Raw genomic sequence first — 25,961 nt, forward strand, 5'->3', positions numbered from 1 at the left:
TAGTGATACAACTTTCATGAACAAAATCTATGGATAATTTCACAAACAATAATCTATTATGCATGCTAGTTACTTATCAAAGCATCTGTTACAGAATGCTAGATTTTAAGAATGATTTTCATAACTTACTATTTTATATTAAATTGAACTCATATATTAAGTATATGCTATAAATATATCCAGTAAAGCTAATATAAAGAACAAAAAGATTTAAAAAATATAGGAGTCATGGGTCAGGCATGTGGCTTAGTAGTAGAGTTTTTCTCTAGCATTGAAGCTTAGGCTTCACGTTCCAACACCAGAAATACACACACACAAGCACACACACACACACACACACACACACACACACACACACACACAGAGAGACTGAAACTAAACTCAAATATCTAACTTAGGTAAAAAAGTACAAGCAGTCTTGTGTGATATCATGTAAGAAGGTTAAGCTATGGCTAGCATCTCCTAAATTGTAATGACTGAGTTGTGTGAACGCAATTTCTAGCTATGTAACTTGACTAGGGTTTTATTCAGTTTTGTAGTTCAGCTCCGAAGCAGTGACCTGGAGATAACTCCTGAAGGTCCTTGCTTATTAAAATGATTTGCTCTTATGGCAGTAAGAGCATCTCACTCAAGACACATCTGAAAGCGTCACTGAGATCCCCGTGTCTTGCTTTCATAGTAGTTTTTCTTTTAATGTGTGGCTATATTCTCCTGGCTAAGTCCATATCCTCTTGGTTGAAGGCCAATTTTTAATTGAATTCAGTTCGTTTAATTGCTCCTCAGAGATGGCCATAAAACGTGCTCTCCCAGATTCCCCAGCAGAAATGCCATTGTCTTTGCTCAGCATTCCCAGGCAGCCAGGCAAACGGCTATCCCGCTCGATCTTGCTCCACAATGACTCTTTAATGCGATCTTCTTGTGTGCCTTGTATTTCAATTATAATTGAAAATGAATTAACATCTATTTAAATGAATAGCATCATCTCTTAGTGGTCTTGATGGAAATCCACCTCAGAACATTCTCTGTCCTTAAGGTAACACACGAAAACAGTGTGTCATATTTTACATCCTTAATTTTGTATCATCAATCTTATTTCCTTTCATGATTTAATATTGCACTTTCATTAGTTTTTATTAACCAAGTGAAATACAGTGATGCATTTATATCACATATTCTTCATAGATGTATAATTAATATTCGACGCTTAAAGACAGCTTTTATTGTCCAAGGTTCAGTATTTCAGTATTATGGACAGCTTTAGAAACAGGTTACACATGGAAGCAAGTAACTTTATTTTCTGTGGTAATGATCACTCATCATATGATGTTTCTACATAAAGGTATCTCATGGAGTGAGAACTAAAACTAAAAAAAAAATATTAGTAACATGTGAAACTGTTGAAGTTTATAGTATGTGAGATTACTCCTTTCTAAGTACTTGGCCAGTTACATTAGCTTTATAAAAATGCCAGGACTGGCACTGCTATTCTTCTCTTATAGATCTGGAATTAGAAACTAGATCCCATGGTACAAATGTAACAAGCGACCTGCTTGTATAAATAAAGATGTATTGGATCACAGCTGACGCCATTTCTGTGTGTTTTATTATTGTGTAAGTGCAAGGAGGTCACAATTGACTAGACACTATACAGTGCATAAAGGCCAAAATAGTTCCTATTAGATCCATCACAGAAAGTTTGCCAACTCTCATTAGAAGTATCTAAAGGATGGAGCTGGAAAGATATATACGTTTGCAAGAGCAGAAGACCTGAATCCAGATCCCAAGACCCCCACAAAGGTTCACAACCACCTATAAACCTAGCCACAGGGGACCTGGCTCTCTTGTCTAACCTCTAAAGCTACTGTACCCACATGGTTTACATTAATGCACACAGGGAAACATTCAAACCCACAAATTAAAAATACATAGATCTTTTAAAGATGCAACATATAAAAAAGACACGTGCTCCACTATGTTCATAGCAGCCTTATTTATAATAGCCAGAAGCTGGAAAGAACCCAGATGCCCTTCAACAGAGGAATGGATACAGAAAATGTGGTACATCTACACAATGGAATATTACTCAGCTATCAAAAACAACAAGTTTATGAAATTTGTAGGCAAATGGTTGGAACTGGAAAATATCATCCTGAGTGAGCTAACCCAATCACAGAAAGACATACATGGTATGCACTCATTGATAAGTGGCTATTAGCCCAAATGCCTGAATTACCCTAGATGCCTAGAACAAATGAAACTCAAGACGGATGATCAAAATGTGAAATCTTCACTCCTTCTTTAAAAGGGGAACAAGAATACCCTTGGCAGGGAAGAGAGAGCAAAGATTAAAACAGAGACTGAAGGAACACCCATTCAGAGGCTGCCCCACATGTGGCCCATATATATACAGCCACCCAATTAGATAAGATGGATGAAGCAAAGAAGTGCAGAAGTGTAGATCGCTCCTGAGAGACACAGCCAGAATACAGCAAATGCAGAGGCGAATGTCAGCAGCAAACCACTGAACTGAGAATAGGACCCCCGTTGAAGGAATCAGAGAAAGAACTGGAAGAGCTTGAAGGGGCAAAGAGACCCCATATGTACAACAATGCCAAGCAACCAGAGCTTCCAGGGACTAAGCCACTACCTAAAAGACTATACATGGACTGACCCTGGACTCTGACCTCATAGGTAGCAATGAATATCCTAGTAAGAGCACCAGTGGAAGGGAAGCCCTGGGTCCTGCTAGTACTGAACCCCAGTGAACTAGACTGTTGGGGGAGGGCGGCAATGGGGGGAGGGTGGGGAGGGAACACCCATAAGGAAGGGGGGGGAGGGATGTTTGCCGGAAACCGGGAAAGGAATAACACTCGAAATGTATATAAGAAATATTCAAGTTAATAAAAAAAAAAAAGATGCAGGAAATAAAGTGCAGAGTATGTGGTTAATATTCCAATTTATGTGTATAATCTATTGTATATTTAAGATCACTCAATTGGAAATTCATGTATTTAGAATTTAAATTTCAGCTTACCTCCTCTTTTGTGTTATACAGATATTATCAGCAAACAAATCAAACAATAATGGAAAGCCTTATAACATATATATATATATATATATATATATATAATGTGTGTGTATGTGTGTGTGTATCATATAGACTTGAGAGTACAGAGGCTATTTGAATATACATCTATTTATTATTTGAAACCTCTAAGGAGTAGACAGTGGGCAAAAGACATCATACCCCAAATTACTCTATTTTCACTACAGGATTGTGCAGCTTGTCAAAGCCAAGACTCGGGAATCAGGCGGCTGGAGAGAAGAAAGTGGAGGAAGGAAAGAAATACTTTGATGGGAGAATATTCTGGGACTCTGGTTCATCAGGCACATAGCAAAAGATCCACGTATGTCTATGTAATTCAGCCTCTGGGTAAACACCAGAGATGGGCAGTGACAAAGCTCTGACACGAAGGTTTTTCTTCTTATCCGTTCTCTTCTGATAACTTTTGTATTAGTTTGCTTGACTGCTCGGATCATAAGTGCAATTAGAAATACTTCCATTATACTGGGAGCAAAGCCCATCTTTGTTGTATCTGTTTTTGAAAAATACAAATGACCATGTCTTTGATAAGGTAATTGAAGTAGCCCTTACACGTGGTGACGTGAACTAGATGGTTACTACTGTGTTGCTGCTCCAGTCAACTTCTTGTATTCGTCACTTTCGAATCCCTCTAAGTGTTGTTTTGACTCTTAGTTTGTCAGGAAATTGTGAAGTAGCAATGAAAAGACTTGTCAATTCGCAAACACTCCGAAAAGTCTAAAAACATGGGCTATACTTACTGTTGTGGCATTGTTGGTATGTGGATGAAAAGTTACAGAGTGCTTTACGGTGTTTAATTTTATCATGAATTTGCATTGTACAATTAAAATTCTAAAGAAGATGCATTAATACGATAAAATGTAATTATTTTTAAAACAAGACTTTCACCATGGGAGCAAAGGATAGAATTAAAATAGACTGAAATCTAAATTAGAATCCAGTGTTCTTTATTTTTTATTTTTTTATGGCATATATCCTCTTGCTTGGTAATACTGTTTGAACACCCACTATATTCTGAGACTTGGAGATACTGCAGTGAGCGGTGTATAAAAATTCCTTTCTCTTCTCTCTACAAGTGCTTATATAAGGTAATGATAATTCTGATGACTTGGAAATAAGCCTATCCTGTAGCTGTCTCCTAAGAGGCTCTGCCAGAGCCTGGCAAATACAGAGTCAGATGCTCTCAACCAACCATTGGTCTGTAAACGGGGCCCCCAATGGAGGAGTTAGAAAAAGGACTGAAGGAGCTGAAGGGGTTTGCAACCCCATAGGAAGATCAACAATATCAATCAACCAGACTCCCCAGACTAAACCACCAACCAAGGAGTACACATGGAGGGACCCATTGCTCCAGTCACATATATAGCAGAGGATGGCCTTATTGGGGATCAGTAAGAGGACAAGCCCTTGGCCCTGTGAAGGCTCAATGCCCATCCCCCATCCCCCATCCCCCATCCCCCCACCCCCCACCTCCATGTAGGAGAAAGCCAGCTGGGGAGATGGGAGGGAGTTGGTGGGGGAACATTCTCATAGAGGCAGGGGCAGGGGAGAGAGATAGAGGGATTCTAGAGGGGAAATCGGGAAAGGGGATAGCATTTGAGATGTAAGTAAAGAAAATATCCAATAATAAATAAATAGATAAATATATAAATAACCAGAAGAAAGAAAAGAGAGAAAGAAAGAAAGAAAGAAAGAAAGAAAGAAAGAAAGAAAGAAAGAAAGAAAGAAAGGAAGGAAGGAAGGAAGGAAGGAAGAAAGCAAGCAAGCAAGCTTTCAAGGTGTCTTGGCTAATCCACTTCCTCCTTCTACACCTTGTTGCTTGTACTTTTAGAAATCTAGTCTATTTCTCTCCCTCCAAGCACAGGATACCCATGCCTACACATTAAACTTCCTGTGGTGTAAATCCCAGGGTTTAATGGTTTGGAGTCTGACAGCTGTACTGCAGTGTAAACTGTTTGCAAAGGGGACCAGATATTCCCTGGACAACTTTCCAGGAATTAGAAAACCAGCTTGGCAAAAGTTCTTGGCTTCCATTGTTCCTTCCTGCTCATTTGTGAGTTGAACACGTTTTGACTCATGGAAATGCTTGGTCTTACTGCACTAAAGCCAATGGACAGACACCAGTGAGACCATGCACAATAAACCTGATCCACAGCTAATACCCAAGTCAACCATGCATCCAAAACTAAAAGTTTTCAACTTTATATGGACACCAAGTACCAAGGCCTGAGATAGAAGTATTCCTACAATATTTTTTTCTTTTCTGTTGTTTTTTTTTTTTATTACTTTTGTCTTTTCTGTAGTCCAGTCATTGCTCCACTCCCAGTATGCCCTCCCACTGTTCCTCATCTCATTCCTCCTCACCCTTCTTTCCAAGAGGATTCTCCCCTCCCCCAGCATGCCTCCCTACTCCCTGGGGCCCCAAGTCTCTTGAGGGTTAGGTGCATCTTCTCTCGCTTAGGCCAGACCAGGTAGTCCTCTGCTGCTCACGTGTCGGGGGGCTTCAGACCAGCTCTTGTATGTATGCTGCCTGGTTGGTGGCTCAGGCCTGACACTGTTACTGATGCTATAGTGTGCTTACAGACAGGAGCCTAGCATGGCTGCTCTCTGAGAGACCCAACAAGCAGCTGACTGAGACAGGTGCAGATACTGATACCCAACCATTAGGCTGAAGCTGCAGACCCCTGTGGTTGAATTAGGGAAAGGCTAGAAAGCTGAGAAGGAAGGCAACCCCCATAGGAAGACCAGCAGTATCAACTAACCCAGATGCCTGAGATCTCTCAGACACTGACCCTACTATATTTTTGAAAACAAAAACCCAAAACCAACCAACCAACCAAACCAAACAAACAAATAAGAAACCTTAAGGAAAGGGAAGAGTTGATGGAAGATGAAATCTAGAGAAACATGTGTCCAATATTTCTTTTATAAACACAGGTAAATTATTAGTGTGATATGGATGGTGATATAAACTGGGTGGTTTAAAAATATAAGTGAATTATATTGCAGTTGCAAGGTGTAGAAATTCAAAATCGATGTATTCGTGCCATTTGCTCTTTCTAAAGGCTGTAAAAGAGGTACTTGGAATTGTAGAGATCAAACTTGACTAGATTTTTATATTTGTATCCTGGTGTCACCTCTTCTTTGACGTTTACACATAATGGAATATTGATCCTCACACTGCAATAAAGGAACTATTTGTCATTATTTTTTGTCTAATGTCTTCAAAGTTAAGCCATATATATATATATATATGTATATATATATATGCATAGAACATTGGTTTGAATAGGTATGGCCCCCCATAGACTCAGGGGTTGGCCTATAATGGCCTATAATGAGTGGCACTATTAGGAGGCGTGGCCTTGTTGGAGGAAGGATTTCACTTGAGGGTGGGCTTCAAGGGCTCCTGTGCTTGAACTATGCCCTGTGTGTCACGCTCAGCTCCTTCTCCAGCACCAGTGCTGGCCTGTAAGCTCCCATACTTCCCACCATGATGATAATGGACTGAAACTGTAAGCCAGCCCCAATTAAATGTTGTCTTTTATGGGCTGCAATGATCATGATATATCTTCACAGAAATAAAACCCTAACAAAGATACATAGCCTACTCTATATTATCTGCAAATACGATGATATCATTTCAGTCACTAGATTTAGTAATAAGGCAAGGTGCATACATGATGTTCATGAACAATCAACTGAATTTAAGATAATAATAACGATTATCCTGAGAAGCCAATCCCAATCAAGTGAATAGCTTGATAAAAGATATAGATGATAAAGGGAAAGGAAAGTAGAAAGATTTAGTGAAATAGAAATGTTTTAAATAAGACATACTCTGTGCAAGGAATAGCAGATGGCATCTATCAGAAGAGGGTCTCACTGCTACAACTGCCAAGCACAAAATTCTGCCAATAACCAGTGAAATTGAAAAAGGACAGGGAAAGTTCATTAAAACTATAAAAGTATATTTATACAGTAAGTTCTATTGAACTTTTCTCATCTGTTCTGACAGTGTTTTCTTCAAGAGCCAAAGACTACCTGACAAAAACAGTAATACCAGACATGAGAATCCTTCTTTTGAGTAGTTGGCCAGGGCTGTGTGAGAGACTCCCCTAAGCACACAGCCACTTGTTGTTACCCCAAGATGGAAGGTAAGTCCCTATATCTGATGACAACATGTTATTCAAACACAGTGCCCAGAGGTCCTTGGGGTGGAAATTACCTGAATGTTCCCTCTCTGAGGACTAGATTTCATGGTACCAGAGGGCACCAGGAAAACTTACAAAAGAGATAGGCAGCCAACAGTATCACCCAACTATAATGCCTATGAATCACGTCAATGACCTGTCTTACAAGATACCCTTTAGAGTGCTGTAATGGCTCATCTAACTTGGTGGTAATCAATGGTTCTCTAACTGGACTTAAGACCTGCTCAATAAAAGGTATACCAGAACTGGAACTAGAAATTTAGATACTAATCATGGATATTGGTGTATAGTCTACAACCATTAATTTACTAAACCAGCATGATCTCTAATAGCAATGTATAAATATTTGCCTTTATATACCAATATAAGCATAGTCTTCACTCATCAAAGATACTTTTACTTACAGTAGACAAAAATCCACTACAGAAAACCTTAACCAACCAATAGGCAGAGGTGTGAAGCCTAGTCCCACTGGACACATCTACAAAAGACTTCTACACCTAAGGCTCAGGGAACATTTCAGAATAGGATGGAGAAAAAATGTAAGAGCCTGAGAATCAGGAAGTTTGCTGTGAGATTGCATTGTCTCCTAGCAACATCAGAACCCATGGTTTTTCACCACCATGAATACCATAACAAGCTGAACAAGAACACCAAGTCACATGCCAAATTACAAGGGAAAAGCACAATAGTCCTCAAATCAACACACAGAACAATAAATAACTGAGTAAAGCTGGGGGTGGGAGGGGTAGCTCTTCCCAGGAAAGTGCACACCAGTTGGTTGTCCAGTCTCAAATGGTCAGCTTGAAAACATACATACACATAACATTATATGGCGCAAATAGGTATGTCTAGGAATAAATATGTATATACAAATACATATATTCATGAAAGAACATTAGATGAAGTAAAGACCATGAATGAAGTGAAGGCCATGAATTTGAAGGAGAATTTGGAAGGTTTTAAGGGAGAGTTTAGAACAAAGAAAGAGGAGAGAGAAATATTGTAATCAAAGTAAAATCTCAAAAATAAACAACATCAGAAAAGGCAAAAGGTCAGTTGCTAATGTAAAAGGGATAATTCTGGCAAAGACAGAGATAAACAGCTCTCACTCACTTTACCACAGAGCAAGTTTCTTGGGATTAGAATCTGGGTCTTTAATCTCTAAGGTAGATAAACCAGAAAATGGCAAGAGAAATGGTTAAAGGAAGAAGGCTGGTGGGCTGAAGGGAGACCTGCATATCTAGATAATGCCAGAGGTTCTGATGGCCACCTCTTTTTAGCTCTCAGATTAACTTTGCTCATATTTCCCAGGGTGTTTGTCCTGGTGCATTATTTTAGAGTATTGCTTCCCAGTCAAGATAACGTTAACATTCAACATGGTAAACAGAGTAACGTTTCAGATGCTTCATCATTTCCTTCACCCTATCCATTCAAGTGGCATTCTTCTCTAGAGAAAAATTATCTATTGCTCTACCCTGTCATGGCATTGTGACACTTTTCTCTCTCATTCTTGCACCAGACTATGCATTTGCCATAAATTTACCAGGGATAAATATCATGCTCTAAGTTGCTCTCTTTATAAGATAGTGTATAGGACACTCAGATGAACCAGAGATCAGTACTTAACAGAGTGTCTCCATCTCAGTCTACCTCTAAACAAGGCTCATGAGAAGCAGTAGCTGGTTCACACAGAGTCAACTTCATTTGGCTGTTTGCTTCATGGACTTCCTGTTTCATTTTGTTTGGCTTTGGCATTTTTGTCTCTTATTTGGTTTTTTGTTTGTTTTGATTTTCATTCTTTGCATGTGATTTTTTTTAAACGAAATGGGAAAACATAATGTTGAATGGGTAGGGAGGTAGAGATGATCTGGGGGAAGTTGGAGGGGGAAGAATGATTAAAATATATTGTATGAAAAAAAGTAAATAAAAAAGATCTTTCCCACTCCCTTACTCACAGATTCTTCTGTGTTCTACACTTAACAATGTTCCTTGCAGATTCCATTGCATTATGCTATTTTTAATATCAAGGTTTTTTATCTATCTATATATCTATATCTATCTATCTATCTATCTATCTATCTATCTATCTATCTATCTATCTATCTATCTATCTATCTATGCCCTTGTCTTGATAACCATGTATGCATGCTTTGTGACACACATTCAATGTATAATGATCCATTGTAGTCATTATTTTGGGTTCTCAAAGTGTTCCAAACCAGACCATTGGGAGGACTTCCTTTAAACTTTCTTTAGTTTCCAGGTATTAAAAGCTTATTAAATAACAACTGCATATTCTAGACTTAAAAAAACCCAAATATTTGTGCCCAAAAGATACAATTAATTGAAATCATGTGCTTGTCTTTTCATCCTGGTTAGGACAACTTACATCAGGTGGAATAGAAACAACAGTGTAAGCACCATTGTCAAGATCAGTTATGATGCTAGCTATGGGCTTTTCATTGATTTTCTTTGCTAGGTTCATTTTTCTACATCTGATTTGTTGAGAGATTTGTTGAGAGATTTGTTGAGAGGATGAGATTGTGTCCAAAACACAATTAGTAATAAAAATAATAAATTCTCAAAGTGAAAAGTCTAGGGGACTTGATGACTTCCCTGTTGAGTTTTTTAAAAATTATTTTTACTTTTATGTGTATGTGTCTTAGAGAGTATATATGTATCACAAGTGTTTCTGGTGCCCACAAAGGTCAGAGGGGGTTGGATCCCCTGGAACTACTGTATGGATTGTTGTATTTCTCCATGCAGGTACCAGGAATGAAACTCAGGTCCTCTGCCAGAGCCGTCAGTGCTCTTAACTGCTGATCCATCACCATAGACCCCATCCCATTCCAATACACTTGCCATATTGAGTTCTACAGAGGATCCAAAAGTTATTCCTGGTTCTTACCTTCTAAAAACTTTGCAAAAAATAAAAGTAAAATAATCTGTAAGAAAAATCATTAACCAAATTATATATCTAAATAAACGAATATATATTCATATACTGTATATAAAATATTCATATATTCAGTTGGTCTTACATTTTTTTCTTGATCTGCATAAATGACTCGTCTTTACTAGAATGGTTAAATTTCCTTTGGTCCTGGTCAATGATTCCTTCTCACACGATTTACTAACTTGCATTTCTTGAGTATAGTTATATTTGAAGTCATCAGGACCTCTAAAATTTTTCTCCTGGTAGTCTGTTTTTAGGTTTAATATAAGGGCAATATCAGCCTCATAAAATTAATATATAACTGCATCTTCTTCTTCAGTTTTTTTTAAACAAAGTTTCAGAAGGCAAGTATAGTGCCAGGTAGAACTCAACACTGAAGCCATCCTTCCAGAGTTCCTTTTGGCTTTTACTGCCATTATATGCAAGATACAATTTACAGACCATGAAGCTCAAAAGGAAGACCAAAGTGTGGATGTTTCAGTCCTTCTTAGAATGGGGAACAAAATACTCACAGGGGGAAATATGGAGACAAAATTTGGAGCAGAGACCAAGGGAAAGGACATCAAGAAACTGCTCCACCTGGGGATCCATTCCATATACAGTCACCAAACCCAGACACTATTGTGGATGCCAAGAAGTGCTTGTTGACAGGAGCCTGTGTAGTTGTAACCTGAGAGGCTCTGTTAGAGCCTGACAAATACAGATGTGGATGTTCACAGCCAACCATTGAACTTAGAACAGGGTCCCCAATGGAAGAGTTAGGGAAAGGACTGCAGGAGCTAAAGGGGGTTTCAACCCCGTAGGAAGAACAACCATACCCCACAGAGCTCCCAGGGACTAAACCATCAACAAAAGAGTACACATAGAATGGCAGATAACTCCATCTGCATATGTAGCAGAAGTTGGCCTTATAAGGGCATCAAAGACAGAAGAGGCCCTTGGTCCTGTGAAGGCCTGTGATGCCCCAGCATAGGGGAATGCCAGGGCAGAGAGGAGGGAGGGAGTTGTAGAGTGCATGGGGAGAACCCTCATAGAAACAGAGGGAGGGAGGATAGGATAGGAGTTGCCAGTAGGGAAACCTGGAAATAGGATAACATCTGAAATGTAAATAAAGAAAATATCCAGTAAAAAAAAAAAGACTATATTAATGTTTAAAAATAACTATTTATACTGTAATATAATAATGAATGTTTGTAAATGTCTAAAAATTAATGGAAGAGGAATCATTATTCATTAAATTATTCTGTATAAATATAAAAATGTAATTGATTAAAATTCCTTATTAATTCTGCACCTGTGAAGGGTTTATGTTTTTTCTCATTATTTTTTAAAAATTTTTTTGTACCTATGTCTAGGGATTTACCAGTTTGTCCTAGCTTATTTAACTTATTGGCATGGAATTGTTTGTAGTAGATACTTATGATTGTTTGCATTACTGATCAGACTTCTAGTTCTCTCCTTCTAGTTTTCATATCGGATTTTAAGTATAACTTGTTTATGTTGCTTAATTATATGCTTGTTAATTGTGTTTATTCTGTCAAGGGTTAAAAAAATTTTTTTTGTTGACTCATTTGGCAACCTAGAGAAAGTGGATATTAGGAATCTCACCACGTAAATAAAAACTCCAAAACACCATCACCATAGCCCCCACCCTTTCCAAAATACTTGCCCTGTCCAGTTCTACAGAGCATCCAAAAGTTATTCCTTGTACTTACCTTCTAAAACTTTGAAAAAATAAAAATATAATAACTCCCAACAAAACAAAAACCATTAACCATAAGTATGTATATGTAATTATTTATTTGGTTAATGATATATAAATTTATTTTCATATTTTGATTTGGACAAGATGACTTAAGTGAGTAGTGGCAGGACCACTACTGAAATTCAGGCATTATTTTGGAGAAGAGGATCCATGTTATATTTCATATGATATGGTAGGTGCAGAAATCTACACCTGAGTCCGATGGTTTCTATAATTATGTTGCTGTTTGTTTGAACAGCAATTTGTAAGCAGATTTTTTGAAACTGAATACTTAGGCAAAATATTACAGCAAACAATAAAATTGATTGATTGATTGTGTGTTTGTGTGTATGTGTAAATGTGGGTACACGCATGCCACAGAAGGCATTTGTAGGTCATAGGACAATATTTAGCAGTTGGCTTTCATTTCCACCTTCTTTTGTGGCAGGTTCTGTTTCCTATCTTGCCCTAGAACTATTGTAATTATAGATGCCTACCTCAGTATTCAGCATTTTATGTGAGTTCAGGAGATCGAATTCAGGTACAGCCAGGTTGTCAGCCTGGTTACATTACTATTTGGGGTGTACCAAAGTAACTCCATCTACTACTGTAGAGGTACTTGCCTAGAAATGTTTGTTGTAGCTTTATTTATAACAGCAAAATACCCTGAAATAACCAAAAATATTTCTCTAAGGAATGGATAAAGAAAATAAGTTATATACACTCAATGGGATGCTATTTAGCTATTTAAAAAAAAGAAACCATAAAATTTGCAAGTAAATGGATGGGACTGTAACATACTATACTTAATGAGAAAAGCCAGACCCAGAAATGCAAATGCTGGTGGTTCTCATTCATTTGTGGATCTAAATTTTCAATGTTTAAATTAGAGAATATAACTGAGGTAAACAGAGGAGTACGGAGAGTAAAATGGGACCATGGGGAATGTGGAGAGCAAAAACTAGGGAGAGCGATGGGGGCACACAGGTATTATAAAAAGTAATTATTACCAATTTGCTTTCTCCCAATGTCAATGAATTCTCTTTTCAGTTTTTATAACTTGCGCTAGGCCTTCCTCCTACATTTTATGTCTATCTGTTCTTTTCAGAGAGCTGACCACACTATTTTTGATAGATAAAATTGTTTGTGTGAAGGATGGGAGGTCTTTTGAAAATCCACCTATGCTATAAGAGAAACAGTTAAGAGAAACGTCTTTGTGTCTAAGACATGGGGCAGTATTCGGTAAATCTCACAGTCCTTGTGACACTATGATATCTTAAATACAAGCTTTGGGAAAAGTTCAAGAAAGAATCAGTTATAAATGATCTAGATTTATGGTAATTAAAAATGCAAGCAAACCCAATATACATTCTTGTTGAAAATACAGTCAACACGACCACAAGCTGTCAAAAGTTTGAGAGTAGGTGATGTGCAGAAGTTGAAGTGTGGCAGAGAATAGAAATACACGAGTAGGAAAGGACACCCTAAGTGTTCTATCTCGAACACTTCCAATAAAATGTTATTCTGTCTGTAGTCTTCTTTTAAATTGAATTACAAGCTCGCTAATGTCATATCATGTTCCAAAACCGAAGCAATGAAGTGTATGCCGCCGAGAGATCACGTGGGATGCAATCCACTGTAAGTATTCATTAGTCAGTCTTCTTTAGGACCATCCAATATAGATTGGTGCTTAATTTAATTAATACCAAATTCCCTTTTGCCTAAATTAAGGAGGACAAGGACCAGAAAGTGAAATATCTTTAACTTTTGTTTACTACATGGATGAATTGAATTGTTAGCTAGGCCAAGCAGGTGCCACCATATGACTATCTAATGTCTACTAATATTTGTAATACTACTGATGTGGTTACCTTCTTCATTAAATGAAGACTTATGAATGAGGACAGGAAGGAAATGCGAATTTCTTGTTTACAACAGCAGTAATCGAGATTTATAACAGAGGATCAGGCAGTCTCATTTTTTAAAGAAACTTCATTTTAGATACTATTATATTCTTTTAGCTCTTGGTTTATAGAAATTAAACTTAAAAAAATTCTTGTGATGCCAGTTGTTAGTTGTTACCTTGTTTGAAACATTTCTGATTTATGGAAATAATCAGAACATAACGTACTATATATTTTAGAACTATACACTAATTAAAAATAGCCATGAGGAATTTTAAATGCTTAGAGAGCATGGCGGTGAAGGAATCGGCACATTATTAACTAGATGTTCTAGAATAGTAGCCCTATTAGGACTCGATTTGGACTTTCCTAAGGCCAGTGCACACACAGTTGTATGATTGTGGCATTTTGAAAACCAGAATAATTAGTGAATTCTGTGACTATAGGTAAAGCCTGTACTGAAATAATTGGAAGGAGATGAGACTCTTCTGCTTGACCTAATGTACTGTTTTCTATTTCACATTTTGACACTGAAGCTATTGGAAAAATATACTAGTATTCAAATATACGTTCAATATCATATAAAGTTCTTACTGCTTTGTTTTTGCTGTTCTTGAACTAAGTTGAAGGACTTGGCTCAGACTGTGTGGGTAGTGATTTACTCCAGGAGGCTGGGGGTGGGGACGCCTGGCAGGTTTCAAAGAGTAGCAGGAGGTCCGGAGATCAAGAAATTTCTTTCACCATTTCCCTCTATCCTCCCCTTTCCTCACCCTCTCCTCTTACTTCTCTCGTGTCATTTTTCCGTTTATTTTATTTTATTTTGAATTATTTGTGATATTGGAGCTAAAATCAACCAGAAGATTTAACACGACTGACTGTGTAAATGTCCTGTACATCTTTAGCCCACACCCTCTCCTTGCTGGGTCTCATTCAACAATAGAAAAACAAAAGGAAAATGACATATGTTTCCAGTGTCAATGGCTACGTGTTTGAGGAAAGAATTTCTCTATTACCATGTGCATCACATGCAAATATTAGAATTTATTTTAGGTACTTTCTTTAAATCAAGACAGTTTGGTAAAATAAAAACTCAAGGTCTGGCTGCATTAGATTAGCTTTGAATAGAATCTTGCATTTACAGTGAAATGCTTAATACAGTTAGGAATTCTGGAGGGACTGCTCTCATCTCCATGGCTTTCATGGATAGGTTATACAGACACCGTTGGTTCATTTTGTAATGCAGCTCTTGAAAGGGCCTCCAATTAACTCACTGTCCAGGGTGAAAATAATTCACATTAGGCCCACATTGTAAAAACTCTAGTTAGAGACCCATTTTAAAACCATGGAAATTTTCCATTTCCTTTAAAAGAATAACATTAGAGCTTCATATTTTACAGATCAAACTGCTTTTATGAGTCCTGTTCAAAGGTTTAATTGAGGTCACAGGGAAATGTAAACAGTAGAGCTTAAAGATTTTTCTTTTGCAAAGCGGTGTCATAGTACCAACAAAATCTGGTGCTCAGGTAGTCAGCGATGCACTTCCGTAAAATGGGAGGCAAATCATCAAGCAAATGTGCATACATTTGGAGGCTCTCTAGGACATCTGACATTAAAGTGACATTAAGCTTCAGGCAAGGAAAGGGGAGTCAACTTTTTCAGGCATTAGGATGGACAAGATATTTTCTGATCATAAATTAATGTCTATGATCTACCAATTGGAATATTAAAACCTTCTGGGTAATAAATTTTAAAACTTAGGCATAGTGGTCATCTGGAGACAACCATGTATCATTTGGTCTTGCCAAGGGAAGGGGATAATAATGGCAGTTCTAGACAATATTTATAACGTGTACACATTTAATCTCTTGCAAATATAACCAAATACCCTCAGAGCTAAGGTGTTTTTATTACCTGTCAGTTTTCGAAGGAGAAAATGGAGACTCAGCACGAACTGTCTACGGTCACATCTAAACTGATATGTACATCTTAAATGTTCCTGGTTCTAAGTGCTTTTCTTTATGCCACTAAATGGCATATCATAAAGTACTTTGAAGGATGCACTTTTGATATGTTTGCATAATGGAAAATTTTCAGCAGACAAAGTTTCAAAATTTGGTCTATTCTTTTAGTTGCGAGTTGTAGCACGGTGGAAAGACAATGAGTTAGGCACTGAATTTGAGTCCTGGCTTTGCGAACATCAAGGGGAAAATGTGGTTGACATCAGTCTGTCTTTCCTAGATCATGACTTGCTCATTTATAAAGTTCTGATAAATATTTCTTCCAGGTATGTTTTGGGAACATTTGGAGAACCAAGTACAAGAGTCATATTCTTAAAGATATAATCATTAGAACTGGATGTAGAGGTATGGAAAGCACTGTACATGTGAGAGGAAACCTACAGATTGTATCCCATCTCTTCGTTAATTGAAAGAATAACAGAAATTGCTAAGTTAGATTTATGAGAAATAAGCTTTTGGAAGGAGAAAAAAACCTTGAAGACCCTCCTTATTTCTAATGCACTAAAAATGTTTTTGTTCTTATATTCAGAGAAAGAATTCTAGTGACAGAGGTCTCTAACTGCCAACAGTTGGTGTCTTATCCAGATTCATGAGGATCCCTTGGAAACCAACCGTGGATGCTTCTAAAGCCTAAATTTACTTAAACATTCCCTTAAGAACTATCTTGGGCTCCTGGAACTGCTTCACTATCCACCAGGCAGAGGGCCAACTGTTGCTGAGAGACTCTGTAAACTGCATGAGTTCTAGGGCGTATTGTGGAATCACAATGAGAACATTTCACTAGAAAATATGTCCTTGCCTCTATCCTTCTCTGTGATTCCCTTCACTCCCTTAAGAGGTTCCTGCTGAGAATATGCTTTGAACAAATTACCCACCCCCAAGGACTTACAGGGAACTTGACCTAGGATGGTCTGATACTTACTATTTGATTCGAAACTCCTCAAAAGAATGACATGATTTATAATGGTTTCAGTAATGCATTTATTGATTATGATTCCAAAAGTGGAAAAATTAAAAAACATAGTATTGTTATTAATTTAGGCTAAAAGTAAATATTGGGGGGGAGGGGAAATTATGGGTCTACTTCACAACTATGTACACTTAAGGAAAATAAGGGAAGATCTTCAGTTATGTTTCTTTTTGTGCATGGAGATCTTGCCTGCATGTATGTGAGTGGACCCTGTATATGCTTGAGGCCAGAGAAGTTCAGAGGGATCTTGGAGTACCTGGAACTGGAGTTGCATCTTGTTTGTGATACATGAAGGACATTGCGGGAAATTGAAATCGGGTCCCCAAATGGAGGAATTAGAGAAAGGACTGAAGGAGCTGAAGGGGTTTGCAACGCCATAGGAAGAACAACAACATCACCAACCAGACACACACACTCCCACTCCCCAGAGCTCCCAGGGACTGAACCACAAACCAAAGGGCACACATGGAGGGACCCATGGCTCCAGCCGCATATGTAGCAGAGGATGGCTTTGTGGGGATATCAATGGGAGGAGAGGTCCTTGGTCCTGTGAAGGCTTGATGCCCCAACATATGGGAATGCCAGAGCGGGGAGGCAGGAGGGAGTGGTTGGGCAGGTGGGGGAGCACCCTCATAGAAGCAGCAGGAGGGAGGTTGGGATAAGAAGTTTCCAGATGGGAAATGGGGAAAGAGGATAACATTTGAAATGAAATACATACAATATCCAATAAAAAAAAAAAGAAAGAAAGAAACCGGGTCATCTTGAACAACAGCCAGTGCCCCTAAGCACTGAACAATCTTTCCAGCCCCTTAAGTTTAGTTTTGACTGGAAAGAAAATCAGTTTATTTTTTTATATTAATTATGCAAAAATAATGAGTTACTTTTTCTTAGGAGCAATCTCTTTAGTTTTAAGGCAGTGTTTACATCCAGACACCCTTGTACTCTTTATACATGATCCTTGATACTCTGCTTTCTATAGCTAATTCATCATTTCAGCCTTTTCTTGCCCTTTGTCTGCTCCAGTGCCTGGTAAATATAGATACTCAAGCTCATGTTTCCAGCATCAATAACTTATTAGTAAACAGGGCTCATTTTTTTTAGTCTTGTTCAGTGCCAGTGTTCTCTCAACATCCTATTCTGTTTTTTTTATTATGCTTTAGACCTTGCATTCTATTGAAAAAGTTTTCATACACTATATTTTGATAATGTTTCTCCCCCCACAATTCATCCTAAATCTCCCCATCTCTCTCCCTACCCAACTTGTCTTTAAAAAGCAAACAAGGTAACAATAAAAATAAGAAACACACACGTAATAAAATCCCACAAAAGCAGAGATCAAAACTGACAAGCATAAGACCAATAAGACACAAAAATACCAAAACAAAGGAAACTTTGTTTCAGGTCTGGCATGAAGTTTAATTAAGACCCAGTGAAATTCCACTGGAGAAAATGGCTGTTTCCTTTGTCAGTGGGTATCAGAAACAGTTTGTTGGTTACAGGTGAAAGGTTCAGTGTATGTTTCCTTCTCTCAGTGCTGGGACCCCATGTGTCTTATGCATGCTACCACATTCTATGTGTTCATAGGCATCAGTACTGCTCTATCTGGAAAACATTATTACTGCCTCTTACAATCTTTTTGCTTCCTCTTCTCCATAGATTGCTGAACTTTGATGGAAGGATTTTGATGAAGACTTCCTATTTGACCCTGACTACTCCAAAGTCTTTCTCTTTCCATAAATTGTCCAGTTTTTCTTTCTCTGTTAGTTCCTGTACTGAAAGAAGCAGTTTGTCTCGTAAGACGTGAGTAATGCTCTGATCTGTGGGTATGCTGATAAGTCATTAGGGGTTAATTTATTGCTGTATTGCTCTAGCAGAATAATATTATTATGTTTTTTTCTAGGTCTCTAACCTACCTAGTCTCAGGTTCTTGGCCGTGTTCACAGCACTGGGATAGATTTCACCTCACAGAGTCAGCCTTAAAGCAGACAGTAGTTCAATCCATAACATCTGTGCTGTGCTTGACCAGTATATCTTGCAAGCAGGTCATTGTTGTAGTATACCTTGTATTTTTTTTTTAAGAAAAATTGTGAAATTCCACAGAATTACTCTTGATTTCAGTAGTATTATTTTTTCCAAAGTCAAGATACTGTGTGATTTGATTCTTACTTTGAAAAGAACTCTTGAGATGTTTCTTTTCTTTTTCTTATTGGATACATTTTATTTACATTTCAAATATCCCGTTTCCCTTTGCCCAACATAACTACTCTATCCCATCCCCCATTCCCATCCCCCTTCTTCTGTAAGGGTGTTCCCTCACCCAACCACCCACCACATCCCACCTCGGACCCTGACATTCCCCTATACTGGGGGGTTAAGTCTTGGCAGGATTAAGGGCCACTCCTTCCATTGGTACCCAAGAAGGCCATGCTCTGCTACATATGCAGCTAGAGCCATGGGTCTGTCCATGTCTTTGGGTGGTGGTTTAGTACCTGGGAGCTCTGGTTGGTTGGTATTGTTGTTCTTATGGGGTTGCAAGCCCATTCAGCTCCTTCAGTCCTTTCTCTAACTCCTCCAATGGGGACCCCGCTCTCAGTTCAATGGTTGGCTGCTAGCGTTCCCCTCTGCACTTGTCATGTTGTGGCTGAGCCTCTCAGGAGACAGCTGTATCAGGCTTCTTTCACCATGCACTTCTTGGCATCAGCAATAATGTCTGGGTTTGATGGCTGTGTGTATATGGGCTGGATCCCCATTTGAGGCACTCTCTGAATGGCCATTCCTTCAGTCTCTGTTCCAAACCTTGTCTCCATATCTCCTCCTATAAATATTTTTGTTCCCCCTTTGAAGAAGGACTGAAGCATCCATACTTTAGTTGCCCTTCTTCTTGAGCCCTCAAATGGTCTGTGGATTGTATCTAGGGTAATCTGAGCTATTGGGGTAATATTTTGTGATTGTGTGTTACCTCAATCAGTATGATATTTTCTAGTTCCATTCATTTGCCTATGAATTCCATGAAGTCATTGTTTTTAATAGCTGAGTAGTACTCCATTGTGTAGATGTTCCAAATTTTCTGTATCTATTCTTCTGTTGAAGGACATCTGGACTCTTTCCAGCATCTGGCTATTATAAATAAGGCTGCTACAAACATAGTGGAGCATGTGTCATTGTTATATGTTGGAGCATCTTTTGGGTGTATGCCCAGAGTGGTGTAGCTGGGTCCTCAGGTAGTATTATGTCCAATTTTCTGAAGAACCTCTAGACTGATTGCTAGAGTGGTTGTACCAGCTTGCAATCCCACCAACAATTGGAGGAGTGTTCCCCTTTCTCCACATCCTTGCCAATACCTGTTCTCACCTGAGTTTTCAATCATAGTCATTCTGACTGGTATGAGGTGGAATCTCAGGGTTGTTTTATTTGCATTATCCTGATGACTTAGGATGGTGAATACTTCTTTAGGTACTTCTTAGACATTCGATATTCCTTAGCAGAGAATTCTTTGTTTAGCTCTGTATTTTTAATAGGGTCCCATTTTTAATAGGGTTCCTCGATTCTCAGGAGTCTACCTTGTTGAGTTCTTTGTATATATTGGATATTAGCCCTTTATGAGATGTAGGATTGGTAAAGATCTTTTCCCAATCTGTTGGGTGCCATTTTGCAATTTTATGAGCTCCCACTTGTCGATTCTTGATCTTATAGCATAAGCCATTGTTGTTGTGTTCCTGAAATTATCCCCAGTGCCCATGTGTTTGAGTCTCTTTCCAACATTTTCTATTATTTTGAGTGTACCTGGTTTGATGTGGAGGTCCTTGATCCACTTGAACTTGAGCTTTGTATAGGGCAATAAAAATGGATTGATTTGCATTCTTCTACATGCTGACCTCCAGTTGAAATAGTAATATTTGTTGAAAATGCTTTCTTTTATCCACTATATGGTTTTAGCTCCTTTGTCAAAGATCAAGTGACCATAAATGTGTGTGTTCATTTCTGAGTCTTCAATTCTGTTCCACCGATCTACCTGTCTACCTTTGTACCAATACTGTACAGTTTTATCACTATTGCTCTGCTTGATGTCAGGGATGGTGATTCCCCCAGAAGTTCTTTTATTGTTGAGCATAGTTTTTGCTATCTTGGGTTTTTTGTTATTCCAGATGAATTTGAAAATTGCTCTTTCTAACTCTATAAGGAATTGAGTTAGAATTTTGATGGGGACTGAATTGAATCTGTTGATTGCTTTGGGCAAGATGGCAATTTTTACAATATTAATCCTGCAAATCCATGAGCATGGGAGATCTTTCCATCTTTGGAGATCTTTGATTTTTGCCAAGTAGTTTTGGTTTCTGTTGCTTAGGTTCCTGAGCTGACCTCATGCCATCTGGTTGTCTCTAGTGTTAACTGGTCTTGCTGTCTTTGACAGTGGCTTGACCCTTCTGTTATCCTGTGTGTCAGCACTCCTGGAGAGCGGCTTTCTCCCAGCGGGGTCTTGGTACAGATAGCTGTGGGACTGGGTCATCTCAGGACACAGGCAAGAAACTGGAAGGGTCCTGTCCTTGACTGCTCCTGGGTTCCTGTGTCCTGAGGACTCCAGGCGGGTCCCTCAGAGCATAAATGGTTGTCTAACCTCTGCTCTCATGTGTGGCAGTGCTCCTGGTGACTGGCTTTCAGCTCTGGGCACAGGCATAGACCAGAAGGATATTGTCCCTGACTTCTCCTAGGTTCCTGTGTCCAGAAGGCTCTAGGCTGGTTCCTCTTGGGCCAAGAATGTGAGCAAAAGTGGTGGTCTCCCCTGAGTTATCAGTATTGTCAATACTTCTAAGAGTCCAGCTCTCTCCCCCATGGGATTTGGGTACAGAGAGCTGTGGGACTGGGTCAGCTCTAGGCACAGGCAGAAACCAGAAGGAACCTGTTTCAAACTGCTCCTGGTTTCATGTTTTCTGAGGGCTCCTGGTAAGTCTCTCTGAGCAGAAGTGGTGGTCTCACCTCTGCTCTCAGGTGTGTCCATGTTCCTGGTGACTGACTTTCACCCTATTGTATCTTAAATGTGCTTAGGAAATAATATTTATTATCCGAAAATAGTAAGTCTATATAAAACCTTATAACTTTATGTCATTACATTGTTCAACAATAAAAGTGATATACCAAATTTTACCACTCCCTTTCAATGTCAACAAGAAGGCATGTAAGAAGTGCAAAAAAAAAACAGTTATGGAAATATGTAGATGGAAAATGTATAAATAAAACTGTATGCAGATGTTATAACACTTTGTGATGGGTTGATGGAAAAATGGCCTCCGTATGCTCATATATTTGAATCCTTAGACATCAGGAACTGGCATGACTTGAGAAGGATTAGGAGGTGTGAGTTTCTGGGGTAGGTGTGGCCTTGTTAGAGAAAATGTGTTTCTAGGTTGGACTTTGAAGTTTCCAAAGCCCTTGCCAGTCTAGAAAGGTTCAGTCTTTCTCTATCTTTCTACAGATCAAGATTTAACTCTTAGCTGCAGTCCCAGAGGCATGTTCCCGGCTGTGAAGACAAGGGACTGACTCTCTGAAGGGTAAACAAGCCTCCAATTAAATGCTTCCTTTTATAAGATTTGCCTTGGTTATAGCATCTCTTCACAGCAATAAAATAGTGACTAAGACACTCCTTTGCTGATATTACAACAATACATTCCAGATTCTAGAAATTATAAACAAAAATATCAACTTTGTATGAGTCTGGAGGTGGAAAATTAAAGACTAACATTGTGGCAAGTTGTCATTTAATGAGAACTAAGTCATTTCCTCTAAGAATTTACTTCATGACCTCATACTCAACAGGGAATGAATACTCCTATGTCTCCAAGTCATGTATGACATAGAAGAGTAGAAAAAAGCCAGCTTAATTCTTTGTAACCATTTCAATTATCAATTACAAACTATACTGTTCTCTAAATTGATATATTGACTATTGTGCTCCAACATGAATTTTTTCTTTTCTTTTATTAGATTTTTTATTTACATTTCAATTGCTATCCCCTTTCCTGGTTTCCCTTCTGCTTCTATGAGGGTGTTTCTCCAACCACCATCCCACACCCTCCTGCCTCCCTGCGCTGACATTCCCCATACACTGGGGCATTGAGCCTTCACAGGACCAAGGACCTCTCCTCCCATGTATGCCCAACAAGGCCATCCTCTGCTACCTATGTGGCTGGAGCCATGGGTCCCTCCATGTACAGTCTTTGATTGGTGGTTTACTCTCTGGGAGCTCTCTGGTGGGGTCTGATTGGTTGATATTGTTGTCCTTCCTATGTGGATCCAAACCCCTTCAGCTCCTTCAGTTCTTTCTCTAACTCCTCCACTGGGGAGCCCTTCTCAGTCTAATGGTTGACTGCAAGCATCCACCTCTGTATTTGTCAGGGTCTGGGAGAACCTCTCAGTAGACAGCTATATGTACAAAAAATACCCATATCTGTAGAAAATTCAATCTCTCTCTCTCTCTCTCTCTCTCTCTCTCTCTCTCTCTCCATATATATGATATATTTGAAAGATATGAGCTTAATTTACAAAGTCAAACACTTTCCTTTATACTAACAATAAGTAAATATTGAAATTAAAAGCCTAGTACTATTTATTTTAACATTTCCAAAGGCACTTAGTTATAATCTACACAAAACATTTATATAATCTCCGTGAGTGTCTCAACAAAAGTCATAATAATAATGATAATAATAATAATAATAATAATAATAATAATATCTTAGAACTAAAAAGATGGAGAAACAACAAGCTGATTTCATGGATAAGAAGGCTCACTGAGGTCAAGTGCGAGCTCTTTTATACTTGATCCATAGAGCCAGTGTACTCTCACTGAGAACCACAGCAAGTTATTTTTAGATATCAACAAATTCATTTTATAGTTTCTATGAGGAGCCAAAATACCAGAATAGCCAAGACAATATTGAAAGGGACGAGCAATTTGAGAACTAATTTTGCCTCACTAGAAGATGTAATATAAAGTTACAGTGCACGACAGTACGATATTGGCAAAACAATTGACAGTTGCATCAGTTGAGTAAAATGAAGTCCAAAATAGAGCCACAAAAGTAAAGTTTATGAGCCCAAAGATCTTACATATCTCATGAAAATGAGATTTTTTTTTCTGGATTAGACTCAGAACTTGAAAATCCATGGACTCAACACAAGTGTGCTGGTAGTCTCAGTAACTCAAAAGATTAAAGTTAATACTCCTTTCCAAATGAGGAGGATTTCTGCAACCAATGTCCAGAATTCCCTGGTCTGATACCCTCAATGCTCTTTATAACTTTATTCCTGCTTCTTGGTGGATCTTCTTGCCTATACATTTTTTTTGTAACTAAGGCACTTAGGGTATGGTGAATTTCCCTGCTCTCTGCCCTCACAAAAAGTACATATATTGCATTATCTGGTGATTTCCCCCAGTTTATAGCACATGTATAGATTTAAAAAATAGGAAAAGAAAAGAAAAGAAAGAAAGGGAAGAAAGAAAAACAAGATTAAAAGAAATTCCACAAAATATATGAGAGAGAAGTTCTTTACCACAGCTCTATATCTTACAACTTCCCCACGTTGAAAACTTAAGGTTATGACAGAGTTGAAATGTCACAAAAAGATTTTAGAGTCCTACATTCAGCAGGGATTAATGACTGACCATGAACAATGTTCAGATAAGCAGATGAATGAAGTAGGGGAATCAATTTAGTAGTAGGACAAAGAAGTTACCAACATGGAGAAAATAATCAGCCACCTAGAGGAGAAATTCTAAAGCATGGAACAAGAAAACCAAGATAATAAAAACAAATGCATAATAAATATTAGAATATGAAAGTCATGGAATGAAACAGACAGTGAAAAGCATTAGCAATAGACAAGACTAAAGACAAGGTGAATTGTAGGGGTGACATTCAATGCTGAAACTACAAGAAATTCAGAAAGGTGTAAAGAAATATGTTTAAAAATCCAACAGTATGTGCATGCTGAGAGAGAGGGGGACAGGGAGAGAGACAAAGACAGAGACAGACAGAGGAGAGAGAGAGAGAGAGAGAGAGAGAGAGAGAAACCAAAATCTCAAAAACTTGAACTCAGAGAAATATAGTAAATGCCACTGTCATGGACTGCCAGGATTTTCAAAGCATATTATGGAGAAAGAAAAAGATTTTAGAAAAGATGGATTGAATGTTGTGTTTGAATATTTCTAAGTTAATAGCAATATGAAAGTACTTTCCAAAGTCAGGGAGCAAATTCAGTCCTTCTCAAAGTGGCCAGCTTGATTTTGTGAGCTCCTTGCTCACAGAAGAAAGTGGGAATAACAAATTTTAGTACATGTGAGTAGCTCAGATAGTCTGGGTGGCACTTTTAGTAAGGAATGTTCTGTGTTAAGGAACTATTTTATTTTATGTGTATGGGTGTTTGCCTGCATGTGTGCAATGCCTGTGGAAGCCAGAAGAACATATCAGATCCCCTCAAACTGGAGTTACAGGGAGCTGTGAACTATCATGAGAATGCTGGCAAATGAACTCAAGTCTTCTTCAAGAACAGTAAGGGCTCTTAACTTCCAAGCCAGCTCCATCTCCCAATAAGAGACTTTTAAAGACTATTAAAGCAAGATAATTCAGATAAATAATAGACATACCTGGGCATTTGGCTGGAACAACTATAGGTATCAGTTTTGAAAAGAAGTCTGCTGAATTAGTACTAGGCTTTGCATCTTATGCAAAGTTACATCAACACTCAGAGCAAATGACATTGGATGAGCATAGACATTCAGTAACAGAAGTCTATTGCATTGCTTCGAAGTGTCCTTCAGTGGGTAATTGGTAAGCTGATACCTGTTGGACACTGAAGCATTCAGAAGAACTTAAGACATGTTCCAGGAGGTACAGCATAGTGGAAGGATCACTCGTGGGCGGGGCCATCAACAACAACCATATACTCGGGGAACCACCCAGAAATACAACTAGCATGTGCAATTCTACCTACTAACCGTGCGTTCACCTATTACCCAAAGCATGGCCAAGCAAGCAGAGAAAGGTTTTTCAGG

The sequence above is a fragment of the Rattus rattus genome, chromosome 4 (genome assembly GCF_011064425.1).
Source record: "Rattus rattus isolate New Zealand chromosome 4, Rrattus_CSIRO_v1, whole genome shotgun sequence".
Taxonomy (NCBI): Eukaryota; Metazoa; Chordata; class Mammalia; order Rodentia; family Muridae; genus Rattus; species Rattus rattus.